The sequence below is a fragment of the Struthio camelus genome, chromosome 5, assembly GCF_040807025.1.
Source record: "Struthio camelus isolate bStrCam1 chromosome 5, bStrCam1.hap1, whole genome shotgun sequence".
In the NCBI taxonomy this organism is placed as follows: domain Eukaryota; kingdom Metazoa; phylum Chordata; class Aves; order Struthioniformes; family Struthionidae; genus Struthio; species Struthio camelus.
The window spans coordinates 39,956,139-39,969,251 of NC_090946.1; positions in this window are offsets into that span (position 1 = coordinate 39,956,139).

The following is a 13,113-nucleotide window of genomic DNA, read 5'->3' on the forward strand; positions in this document are numbered from 1 at the left end:
ATTCCCACTTACTTTTGACCTTTTGGCTTTGTGTCTGTCCCAACCTGAACCCTTATCCTATACCTTGTGTTTGGGGGTTCTTTAGACACTGAGACCTCTGCATAGCTCAACCAAAAATTTTCTTAGAAGACAATTGTTTCTGCAGCCCAGGACTTCAGCTGGTGCCCTCTTTTCAGCCATATTCATACTGAGCCTCTCCAGTTTGTCTTTGTTTGAACCCTAACCTTTATCCTTAACCTGATCTTGGCTGTTTGTTACCTAAGAATTCCCTTGCAAGTGCCAGCAGAAAACGTTGTCAGATTATAATGATTTTGCAGCCCACCTATTCCCTTGGAGGCCCTTTTTCATTGTCAGTCCAGCCACAGCGCTGTCCTTTGCCTCTGTCTTAACCCTTTCCCTTGTCCTCACCATAAAGTTTGGTTTGGCCTGCCTTCAGCCAAGCACCCCTATCCATTGCCCACCAGAGAACAGTGTGGGACGAGAATTCTTTGTTCATATTATGCCTTTTTTTTTTTTTTTGGTAGCCCTTTCTCAGCCCCAATTTGCGAGGGTTTCTACACTTTGTCTCTCTCTCCCATCCCTTACCACAGTCTTAATCCTAACTGTCACCATTACTCTTCTATGATCTGAGTGTAGTCAGGGATCCACAGCTATTTTTTAGGGGAAAATGTTTTCAGAGTTGACTTCCTTGTGCTGGATTTGCCTTCCTTTGGGAGCTCCTTTGCAGCCCCACTCCAAGGGGGCCTCTAGGCCTTTTCTCTCTCTGCATTGACAATAGAGTTATTTATTTTTAAATTGCTCTTTAAGAACAGTTCCAGGCTTCAAGATGCGTACCTGTTTTAAGAGTCTACCAGGTCCTGGCCCCCTTGCCCCACTAAGGGTCTTAAAGATGCCCTTGAGAATTTGTTGTGAATATCACTGGTTGTTTCCATACAGATACAAGTTTTTCAGCCGCACAGAAGCTGAGCGTGAAGCTAGTAGGTAGCATACGCCATATCCTTGTTTCTTCCAGCCTTGGGATTGGAAAGATGCTATTTAACTCCTTGTTGTAGCTTCCCGAGCTGACTGCAGGGTAGCCCACTTCCTCTTCAGGATGAACATGTAGAGGAAGACTCCTTAAACTGTATTAGAGTTAAATATTCCCCTGGAGAATCCTGTAATGGGGATGTGGGTGCTGGAGTGTGCCTTTCATTGGGAAAAAAATTGTCTGGTTCATTCTGGTTGTGCTAAATGTTCTATTGACACAGCAATTGCTAACTGTTTTTTACCTGCTGTGGTTTTTGCATGCTTGCTGTGTTCCTCCTGGTTTCATTGCTTGTGAACAGGACTGTAGATAGCATTAATATTAATGGGGCCTCTCAGCTAGGTAAATACGTGTGTGGGTAGCACAAATTCTGTCCAAACATAGGGGCTGATCTGGGCTGCTTGAGGTGAGACACACACACAGAGTTCTCTGTCTCCCAGCAGAACAGGCGATTACATCAAACATTACCTTTTTAAGAGAAACATTTAAAACAGTGAGTGCATTAAAGCAAATATTTATTAGGCTGCATGATTTTTATAAGCTAGGCTCCATCAAGCTGCCTAGTGAGTTAAATCTGATGAAGGAGAGACTGCGATGTGGCCAGGGCTACCTGTCCCTACTTCCAGGGGGAGAAGCCGCCCATGGTGCTGCAGGGAAGATCTCAAAAGGGCTCGAATTTGCCCATGTGCCCGCAGCGTTCCTCTCAAGCAAAGAAGCTTTTGTGCCTGCAGACTGGTGCTTCAATATCCATGCAGGTCTAGAGCTTGTCTCCTTGTTTGGGATAAGTTTTTTTTCCGGGGGTGGCTGCCACCATCTTAGGTCTTCTTGGATCTGGTGAAGGACTATAAGAGTTAAGTGCTCCTTCCCCCGAAGCTTAGGGCCTGCTGCCCTGGGGTTGCCTCTCAGGTAGTTTTCTCTCCTCATCCCCCAAGGAGCATTGATGGGAAGCATTGTGTCTCAGCAGTGGCAGCAGATCTGGGAATGTGCTGCCGAGTGCAAGTGTAGGCAGCTACTCGCAAAATTTGGGAGCTTGCGCTTGTTTCTCATCACTCACATTCAGAAGATCCTCATTGCCATCCACCAGTGCATTGGACCATGTCCCAGGATGAACCTAACTTTAACCTCAGTAAGATGATTTCAGACTGCCCAAGGGTCGGATTTCAGTTTCATTTTGGGACAAATTATCCATCAGTTAGGGCAATTAACCACAGACAAATGCTCTTTTGCATGCTCCTTCCTGAGGCTGTTTGAAGGACGTTCATTTGAGCAAGGGCCTTCTAATCACATTCCTGGGCTGGTTTCTTGTTAGATGAATGTGTAGGTGTTTGACTTCCTTTGTTATCACCAGTGAACCATTATGGAAATGTGCCTTTTCCTCCAGGCTGGAGGTTCATAGTTAATCCCCTTCCTCACTCTCTGGCACTGCCCTAGCCATAGAGTGAATGTACACAGATCTGGGAGAAATTTTGCACTGAGAACTCACTCCTACCCATATTGGCATTGATTGGATTTATTGCAGTTATGCTCCCTGTGCCTCAAAATAGCAATGCCTGAACTCTTTGGCGGCACTCAGTGGCACTCAATGCTGTGCCAGCATTGTTGTCTGCTCGCGGCTGCAAATGAGAATTTGTTGTTTTATCAGTCTAACCAATAATTTTGTCCCCTCCTTGTCTCTCATCTCTTCTCTCACAGCTCAGACAGGGATTTTCTGGCCCTGGTCACCCAGGAGCTGCTAGCTCTCAGGGGAGGCACTGAACAGAGCGGGGAGTCAGATGCTGCTGTGGGGTCAGATGCTGCCAGCCACAACAGGCTTCTGGGAGCTTGGACAGAGGCTCACTCTAGGGAGTGAGACGGCTGGTTGTGAGCAGTAGGGAACCACAGGCAGTGCTTCCTGATGTACTGGCAGGCTCCAGGAGGTCAGGACTGGCCCAGAGTCTCAGTCGTTACCAGGGACACTTGTGGTCTTCTACAGCAGCCTGAGAAGTGACAGGTTAGTAATATGCCAAGGGAACAGATCTAGCCTACCTTTTTGCTTTGTTTTTTGGTTTTTTTTTTTTTTTGGATAATAGGTATAAAAGAAGTGATTCAGAAGCACTTTACCCCTTCCATTACCAGAAAGCAAATGAGACTTGCAAGAATGGGGACTGCAACAAAACAATTGTATTGAAATATTCTAAGTCGTGCTTATATGGCAAATGTGACAAAATTGAGTGCTACCTTAAAATAGCAACAGCAATCTTTTAAAACACAAAAAGCAGATGATTATTGACTAAAGAGATTGCAGCGCACCAGGATGGGAGGCACGCTATTGTATTTAACTCTCTCCAGAGCTATGTGCTCTGTGGCTCCCTGAAAGCTGCAGTGGGCATGGGTTGTGGCTGCCTCCCTAGTTCTGATGAATTGGGAATGTCTCTCTGGGCTCATGGGAAAAATTTTGCATCCTTAGGGCTTGGGAAAGTGCTGCTTTGTCAGGGGATGTGCTGCCTGGGCTAGCGCAACTGGCTGCTTGTGGGTCAGGCGAGAGCAGTGGTTGCCTCTTCTTACAGTTTGGCAAAAGCAAGTAGGACTAGACTCAGCCGCTGGCATGCCTGAAACCACTGAGGTCAGCTCAGGAGAGTTTCAACTCTTATCTTCTTCCTGGCATATCTGTGGGACCCTGACCCATCTTTGCCAGCTACAGCTTGGGGGTCTAGTCTCAGAGTTATCTAATCTTGCTCTGTGTGCAGAGCTAGGCCCTTTCTGAGGGTGATCCAGGGGCAGACATGTGCAATTCATATAATAAATCACCCTCAGACAGTGCCTAACTCTTCACAGACTAGAGAGGGAGCTTGAACAATTGACTGTACCCAACGACCAACTTTTAGAGGGCTGAAATCAGATGAGATGAAGTCTAACGTTTCACCTGTCACACCACCTTAGAGAATTTCTATCTGCGGTGTTCCCTTATTAACTCTATGAGATATTTCACCATCCCTTTGCTGGATGATTTAAAGAGAAAAATAGCTCTTAAAAACACTGACCAATCTGTAGACACCTGGTCATTCTGCAGGTACCAGAAATAGCTAATTAGCTGTGTGAGTTAAGAAACCAGTGTCTGTCCTCGTGCCAAGAGCATGAATATGTGATAATCCTCAGGCACCTAATGGATATTCAGTGACTTATGTGAATTGTGTTAGTGGCCTGTGCCTAGGTGTTGGAGGATGACTTTCCACATTAGTCTCAAAAATTTTCTTCACACCCAGCTGGCTTCTTTGCTGGCAGCTTCAGGAGAGAGGCTGGGGATGGCACAGGCTGCAGAGGCCAAACTCTCCTTTCCCTGCCATGCCCTTGCAAGGGCCCTTCAGACCTGAGTGGGAGGCTGCTGGCAGCACCTGTGCGAACCTTCCCCGCTGCTGCTGGGACTGCACTTGCTGTGTGGCTAAACATAGGCATCCGCTCCCTGGGGCTGTTGGTCTGGCATCTTTCACTGGTGTTAAAAATGACATTTTACAAATAATGAAAGAATCTTTCATCACCCTGTCTCTACAAGCAGCCTGGGAGGCTGGGAAACAACTGAGCATTAAGTGGTACGTCTAACACAGCTTTAGCTTAGATATGTTTGTTCCTCTGTCCCTGATAGAAGCATGTCATGAAGCATGATAATATTTGGCTATGGATAACTCCCGGGGGGCCTGGATGAGGTATCAGAGAAAGGCCATGTACTTACTTTGAGTTCCCTCCTCTCGGGAAAGCTGCAGCAGCCCTGCTCCTCCCGGATCCATGCAAGGGTCTGAGGTTGGAGTCCTCCTCAGCTCCCCCTGCAGCATCGCTCCAGTAGGTTTGCTCCCCGCAGCACGGTTTTGTCCAAGCATGTTATGGGGTCCTGGCTTGCCTTGGGTCATTGAGTGATTCCCCTCCCTCAGAGTCGGCCGTTGTATGTGTCTGCTGCTGCCCAGGCAGACTGCTGGGGTGAGGGGAAAGGCTGTTTCCCATGTGGAAATTGCTTGATGGGGAAGAGGGGGATTTGTCCTCACACCTGTCTGCGTCTCCAGCCTTTGTACGCTTGGAGGCTCCAAGCAAACGTGATCTAGAGGTGATATTTATTTCAGACCCTTTAAACTGTCCTGATCCCCTTTATGCATGCGCCATCCTATGCTCTTTGACAACTATTAATGGAGAGGCAGGTGACCCTAAGGGGCTGTTCCCTCTCCTGCTCCCCGCAGGCCAGCCGGGATGACAGCTGGCACCTCACGCTGGCCCGGGCCAAGACGCACGGCCCCTCCGTGGGCTGCTTCTCACCCATCAGTGCACCTGGGGCAAGTGCCATCCTGATAGCAGCACCACACTCTTGCCTCCAGCCCAGAGCGTGGGTAGGGAGACTGAATTACGACCTTGGTGAGGGAGCCAGCTTCTGTATTTAAACAGCTGCCTCTCACCAGGTAAAACAAGCTCACTGCTAATGAGCGAAGGGCAGCGTGCCCAGGGCCTCGCATTCCCCTAGGGCCGGCAGGAGCCTCTGTACCACAGCACCAGGCACAGCCAGGCGAGCTCTGTTTACGACAGGATTTTGGCAAGCAGCTTGGCCCCCCCGCCCCCTTCACAGGATGCCCTCAGCGAGGAAGGGCTCATGGCTTGTCTCTGGAGCTGCTGAGCGCAGCGACAGGATGGGAAAGGGGAGACATATTCCCCTCCACCTCTCCCATCGCGCCTCCTGCGAAGGGTCCTGGGCTCTGCCGGTGAGACCCAGGCGCCAGCCTGCACAAGGGCAAGTTGTCTGGCTTTTCCCTGCTGATCTGCAGCTGCCTCTCGTGCACGCGCAGTGTGTGCGGCTCTGCCGCACACCATCTCTCCAACACAAGCATTCCCAGCTTCTTTCTCTCCCCGCGCTCTTTCTCTGTGACACATGCTGTGTCTGTGTGTGCCTCTGCCGCTGTCCCTTCTTTCCTCTCTGTTCCCCACATATGCACGCGCACACTCTGGCAGCTATACATCGTGCATCTCTGTGCAAGACTACCTGTTCCTGCTCTTTTTCCTGCCTCCTCGCATTTTTTTGTCTTGTTATCTTGCATACACACATGCATACCCACATGGCTTTCTCCCTGCAGAGTTTTCCAGGTTGTCTCCTTTCTTGGCCTAGTAGCAGAGAGAGCTGCTGCTCCTGCTCCATGCATGTTGGCACTTTCATGCTATCAACAATTGTTGATAGAAGCCTTCACACCTGTCTCCCTTCACAGGATGATGCTTGGGAGGGCTGAGTCTTTGTCAGTGTAACTGTACTTTTTCTCTCTCTGCCTATCCCTTTCTGGCATTGTTTTGGGAGGGAGGGTGATAGACGGATTAGCATTTATCACCAAGCTGACTACTGGAGGGTTATTAAAAGTGATTTGCAATGTAAATACTTTCATCATCAACCACATTTTCTTTAGACTAGAGTTGACTTTTATGAATATTTAAGATGTATGGATGGGTTCACCAGGTTTGTGGGAGTATGTCTGTTAAAGGGGGAGGGCTGGGTACATGTGATGTGCTTGAGAATCTAGGTTTGCCTGAGGGCAAAAGGATCTCTTGTTTGAGGGAGGGAAGCAGAGCGTGAAAGGGTATATGTGAGGCAGAAGGAAAATCTGTGTATGTAAGACAGAGATGGGCAGCAAGAAAGGAGAGCGAGAATCTGAGCATATGTATGAGGGCATCTTTGTATGAGAGGACAACAAATGGTGTCTGAGAGAGAGAAAAAAACAGGAAAGCAATGTGTATGAGACCTTTGCTCCACTTGCTCTTCCCTCCTCCCTCCTGTTGCAGTTCTCTCTCCCCGTTTCCAGGATGCCCTGTGCTCCCCACTCTCCCAGACTCCCTCCCACGCTTCCAGAAGCCCCCTTAAAGCGACACTTTTTTGGCTTAAACAGACTCTTCCTGAAATGCCACAGCTTTGCCCAGACTGAGCAGGATGGGAGGATGAGATGGGCCAAGGAGTTTTCACAGTAGGAAAGAGGTGGGCTGCTCAGCGAGGAGTGCAAGCATGAGGCGGGAGAGGGGGAAATGCAGGGCCAGTGAAGGAAGGCAGTGCAAGGGCTGCTTCTCTCCCCAGCCTGGAGAGAGGGGGGTGATAATGAGTTTGTCCCAGGCAGTGCACAGCAGCAGTGTGCATCTAAACACTCACATGCTAAATAGTTCGGTAGCTCTAGTTGTTTTACATGCTGAAGTGATGACTGATAACTATTTCTTCATGTGCAAAGCACATGCTGTGAACGTGGGACTACAGCAAAAGCAAATCCAAAAAAGCAAAATCAAAAGCAAAGCAAATCCCCCAGTAGCTGAAGGCTGGCATTAATTTGTGTTCCAGAAGCTGCCGAGGCAGGTGCCCCCGCGTGCCAGAGTCCCCCATGCCAGCTTGGCCCCGCTCCCTGCCCTGCCTCTTCTTGCAGGCAGAACAACAACGCTGGCTGAGAGGTGTGAGGAAGGAGTTTCTGGTCCACAGAGGGAACGTGGACCACAGACGCGTTCCCTGCCTTGTGCAAGGATGTGTGCGTTAGCCCTGAGCTCTGAATGGAGGCCGTGAGCATCCTGGGAAAGGTATGTGCAAATATAGTAATGAGTTGCTGGGCTTTGTGCGGGGAGAATGGATGGACATTTGTGTGCCTATACTGTGCAGATGGGCAGGCTAAATGACTCATAAGGGCCTTTCCAGTTTTTCAAATAGACTTATCTCCTGAGCAGGATCTCTCCCAGCTCACTGGCATAACCACTAGGCCATTCATCTTCTTCACAGATCACAGAATCACAGAATGGTTGAGTTGGAAGGGACCTCTGGAGTTCATCTAGTCCAACCCCCCTGCTTAAGCAGGGTCATCTAGAGCATATTTCCCAAGATTGTGTCCAGACAGCTTTTGAATATCTCCAGGGAAGGAGACTCCACAACCTCTCTGGGCAACCTGTTCCAGTGCTCAGTCACCCTCACAGCAAAGAAGTTTATCCTCATATTCAGATAGAATTGCCTGTGTTTCGATTTGTGCCTGTTGCCTGTTGTCCTGTCACTGGGCACCACGGAGAAGAGACAGGCCTCATCCTCTTGACACCCTCCCTTTAGATATTTCAATACGTTGATGAGATCCCCTCTCAATCTTCTCTTCTCCAGGCTGAACAGGCCCAAATGTCTCAGCCTTTCCTCATAAGGGAGATGCACGAGTCCCCTCATCATCTTTGTAGCCCTCCACTGGGCTCTCTCCAGTAGTGTCATGTCTCTCTTGTACTGGGGAGTCCAAAATTGGACAGAGTACTCCAGGTGAGGCCTCACCAGGGCTGAGGAGAGGGGGAGGATCACCTCCCTCCACCTGCTGGCAACACTCTGCCTAATGCAACCCAGGATCCCATTGGCCCATCTGGCCACAAGGGCACCTTGCTGGCTCATGCTTAACTTGTTCACCAGGACTCCCAGGTCCTTCTCGGCAGAGCTACTTTCCAGCAGGTCAACCCCCAGCCTGTACTGGTGCATGGGATTATTTCTCCCTAGGTGCAGGACCTTGCACTTGCCTTTGTTGAACTTCATGAGGTTTCTCTCCGCCCAGCTCTCCAGCCTCTCCAGGTCCCTCTGAATGGCAGCACAGCCTTCTGGTTTATCAGTCACTCCCCCCAGTTTAGTATTATCAGTGCAGTTGCTGAGGGTGCACTCTGTGCCTTCCTCCAGGTCACTGATGAGTACCTTGAACAAGACTGGACCCAGGACTGACCCCCAGGGGACACCCCTAGACACAGGCCTCCAACTAGACTCTGCACCACTGATCACAACCCTCTGGGCTCTGCCATTCAGCCAGTTCTCAATCCACCTCACTGTCCACTCATCTAGCCCACACTTCCTGAGTTTACCTAGGAGGATGTGATGGGAGACAGTGTCAAAAGCCTTGCTGAAGTCCAGGGAGACAACATGCACTGCTCTCCCCTCATCTACCCAGCCAGTCATTCCGTCATAGAAGGCTATCAGACTGGTTAAGTGTGATTTCTCCTTTGTGAATCCATGCTGACTACTCCTGATCACCTTCTTGTCCTCCACATGCTTAGAGATGATCTCCAGGATGAACTGTTCCATCACCTTTCCCGGGATGGAGGTGAGGCTGACAGGCCTGTAGTTTCCTGGCTCCTCCTTCTTACCCTTTTCGAAGACTGGCGTGACATTGGCTTTCTTCCAGTCCTCAGGCACCTCTCCTGATCTCCAGGACCTTTCAAAGATGATGGAGAGTGGTCTAGCAATGACATCTGCTAGCTCCCTCAGCGCTCAAGGGTGCATCCGATCGAGGCCCGTGCATCTGTGAATGTCAGGCTTGCCTAAATGGTCTCTATCCTGATCCTCCTCGACCAAGGGAAAGTCTTCCTTTCTCTAGACTTTCTGTCTTGTCTCCAGGGTCAGGAATTCCTGAGGACGGGCCTTGGCAGTAAACACTGAAGCAAAGAAGGCATTCAGTAACTCTGCCTTCTCTGTATCCTTTGTCACCACGGCACCCACCCCATTCAACAGCATGGCCCACATTTTCTCTAGTCTTCCTTTTGCTATTGATATATTTGAAGAAGCCCTTCTTGTTGTCCTTGACATCCCTTGCCAGATTTAATTCCAAATGGGCCTTAGCCTTCCTTGTCGCATCCCTACATACTCGTAACAATGTTCCTACATTCCTCCCAAGTGGTGTCTCCCCTTTTCCACGTTCAGTATATTTCCTTCTTCTGTTTGAGTTTTACCAGTAGTTCCTTGCTCATCCGTGCAGGTCTCCTGCCTGCTTTGCTGGATTTCTTACTGGATGCACCAATCTTGAGCTTGGAGGAAGTGATGCTTGAATATTAACCAGCTTTCTTGGACCCCCCTTCTTTCTAAGGCCCTAACCCATGGGATTCCTCCAAGTAGGTCCCTGAAGAGGCCCAAGTTAGCTCTCCTGAAGTACAGGGTTGCGATCCTACTTATTACCCTGCTCCCTCCTCGTAGGATCCCGAACTCCGCCATCTCATGGTCACTGCAGCCAAGGCTGCCCCCAGCCTTCACATCTCCAACCAGACCTTCTTTGTTTGTTAGTGCAAGGTCCAGCAGCACACCTCTCCTTGTTGGCGTCTCCACCACCTGTGTCAAGAAGTTATCATCAATGCTCTGCAGGAACCTCCTGGACTGTTTGTGCCTGGCTGCGTTGTCTTTCCAGCAGATATCAGGGTGATTGAAAGTTCCCCATGAGAACCAGGGCCTGTGATCGTGAGGCTACTTCCAGCTGTCTGTAGAAGGCCTCATCAACTTCCTTCCTGATCAGGTGGCCTGTAGCAAACACCCACAGGAGTGTCACCCTTGTTAGCCTGCCCTTTAATCCTTACCCGTAGGTGCTCAACTTGCTCTTCATCCACCCCTAGGCAGAGCTCCATACATTCTAGTTGCTCCCTCACATAAAGAGCAACTCCACCACCTCACCTTCCTGGCCTGTCTTTCCTAAAAAGCACATAGCCATCCATGACAGCATTCCAGTCACGTGAGCTATCCCACCATGTCTCTGTAATTGCAATGAGATCATGGCCATATGACTGCATGCAGATCTCTAATTCTTTCTATATATTCCCCATGCTGCGAGCACTGGTGTACAGGCATTTCAGAGAGGTAATCGAGCATGTAAGCTTCCCAGGAGGGGTGCAAGAGGATCCTCCATAGTCGTGTCCCATGTGCACTTTCCCAGCTGCATGCACCCTCTGGAGGCATTCCAACTTGAGATGCTTTTTGCTGACTGCCCTGTCTCTATAACTTTCCCCTCCCCCCATCTTTCCTAGTTTAAAGTCCTCCTCACCAAGCTGGCCAATCTGTTGGCAAAGACACGTATGCCCCACTTAGTGAGGTGAATCCCATCTCTCCCCATCAGTTGCCCATCTTCATGCAGGGTCCCATGGTTGTAGAAACCAAAACCCTATTACTAAAACCAGCAGCGCAGCCAGTTGTTAACTTGGAAAATCTGTCTTCTCCTCCTCCCATCCTTTCCCCTCACTGGCAGGATTGAGGAGAAAATGACCTGGGCTCCTAGACCCCTGACCACCATTCCCAGAGCTCTGAAATCCTGTTTGATGATTTCCAGTTTGCCTTTGGTATCATTAGTACCTACATCGATGAGCAGCAGAGGGTAATAGTCCGATGCATAGACAAGCCTTGACAGTCTTTCCATGACATCTCTTATTTAAACCTCTGGCAGGCAGCAAACCTCTCTAGACAAGAGGTCAGGTCGGCAGATAGGTGCCTCTGTCCTCTGCAGCAAAGTCACCCACAACAATCATTTGCTGTTTCTTCTGGCTGTTCCCGCATGGCATGGGGTCTGTCCCGCCATTTGCTTCCCTTGAAGCCATGCCCAGCTCCTCCTTAGCCTGAAGGACACTAAACCTGTTCATCAATTGCAAGTCTTGAGGAGGAGTAAGAGCCTTTCTCCTTTTATGAGAAGTGATCAGTTCCCATCCTTCTTCTACAGTGCTATGATGCACCGTTTCACACAGCATAGAGCCCTCTGGCAACTACACTGCTGGAGGGGGTTGGGACTCCTGGAGCTGCATGGTCTCTGAGAATACTCTGTCTCTCTCTTGCTTGTCTTCTCTTCTACTGACTTCCTCCTGAAAGTCCTTTACCTGAGGACACAACTCATCAACAACAGCACACCTTCTGCAGGAGAGCTGACTGTCAGCCCAGGCCTCACGGAGAGGCCCCAAGTACTCCCTGCAGCCTGAGACCTGTAGAGCTGCATCTGCTGTCAGAGGGTCTATCCATGTCGAAGCTTCTGACACAGCTGATGGGGTGCAGTGTGCCATGACCATATCTGAAGAAGTGTAGACTACTAGGTTTGGAAACAAAGATGATTATGGATGGAAGCTGTACACCAAGAAAGAGCCTCAAAGTGTCCATTTACCACTGATCCCTACATGTCCCATTTTGGGGGCAGATGGGAGAGGTCTGGCTTTGCTGGTTTCCAGGTGCATGCATTGTTTTGAGGTGGGGGTGATGTTTGAGATGAAAGAGCCTGATGGAGCCTTGACAACAGTTACATGAGACATGGCCAGTTCTAGGATTTTCCTAGATCCCTGGATGATTAGATATCCTAACTTTTAATCTCCAGTGATCAGACCAAGCTGAGTCAATCAAACAAGATGGTAGGGAACACAGACTGTCACATATTCTTATACCAGGGGAGACTAAGAAAGCTCCTGCCTTTGCTCGGGCCACTTATATGGAGACAGGTTAGCTAACACAGCATGTGTCAGACATATGGCAACTAGAAATCCCTCCTGCCTCAGTCTGTAGAAAGACTCATCCCACAACAAGATATAACATATTTGGCCAGGGAAAGTTTTGAAACTGGGGTCAGATTCTGGAGTAAAATATCATTTTTCTTGGCCAGTTCATACATTGCTTAAGACGAAAGGTGATATCACTTTAAGTAAAAGCAAGTGTCCAGTGAAACTCACTGGCAGGCCATGAGGAGGGAATGTGTGAAAGTTACAAGGCAAGCAACTGCTATTTCTAATCGGAATATGTATGGGGAGTGTTTGCTTCCAGGAACTCAGCTTCTTTCGACTGGTGAGGGTGGATAAAGCTAGGATAAGAGTTAAAAGCTGAAAAGTTTGGGTTTTTATACATAATTTGGTTGCACTTTTTTATATCCCTGACTGATCACCATTGGAAGAAGACTCCTTGCAGTTCATTACAGTCTTATATCTATCTACGGGGAGCTGCAGCTTCAAACCACAGGCCAGTGCATTCAAAATCATCTTTGGAGCAGATATTTCCTCAATCTGCTGAGTTCACCCAGAGCATGGCAAAGTTTTATTTACATTATTTTCATGGTGGGGAGAGAGGAGGAGAGGGTGGTATTTGTTTGAGGTCAGGGCTGTGGAGAGAGAGAAGAGACTCCAATTAGCTGACTGGAGGCTTTGGCAGGTTTTGGTCAGTGACTGCAGAAATGGTGTAGGCAGATCTTAAGCCGGTGAAAGTCAATGAATTCTTGCTGTGGTCAGTGTTTAGTATCAGCCCACATGGGGAAAGTTTTGTCTTCACACTTCTCAAAGGTTGCAGGAAAGAAAGTGAATACCCAGTTGACTTAACATCAGTAAATAAATGCCAG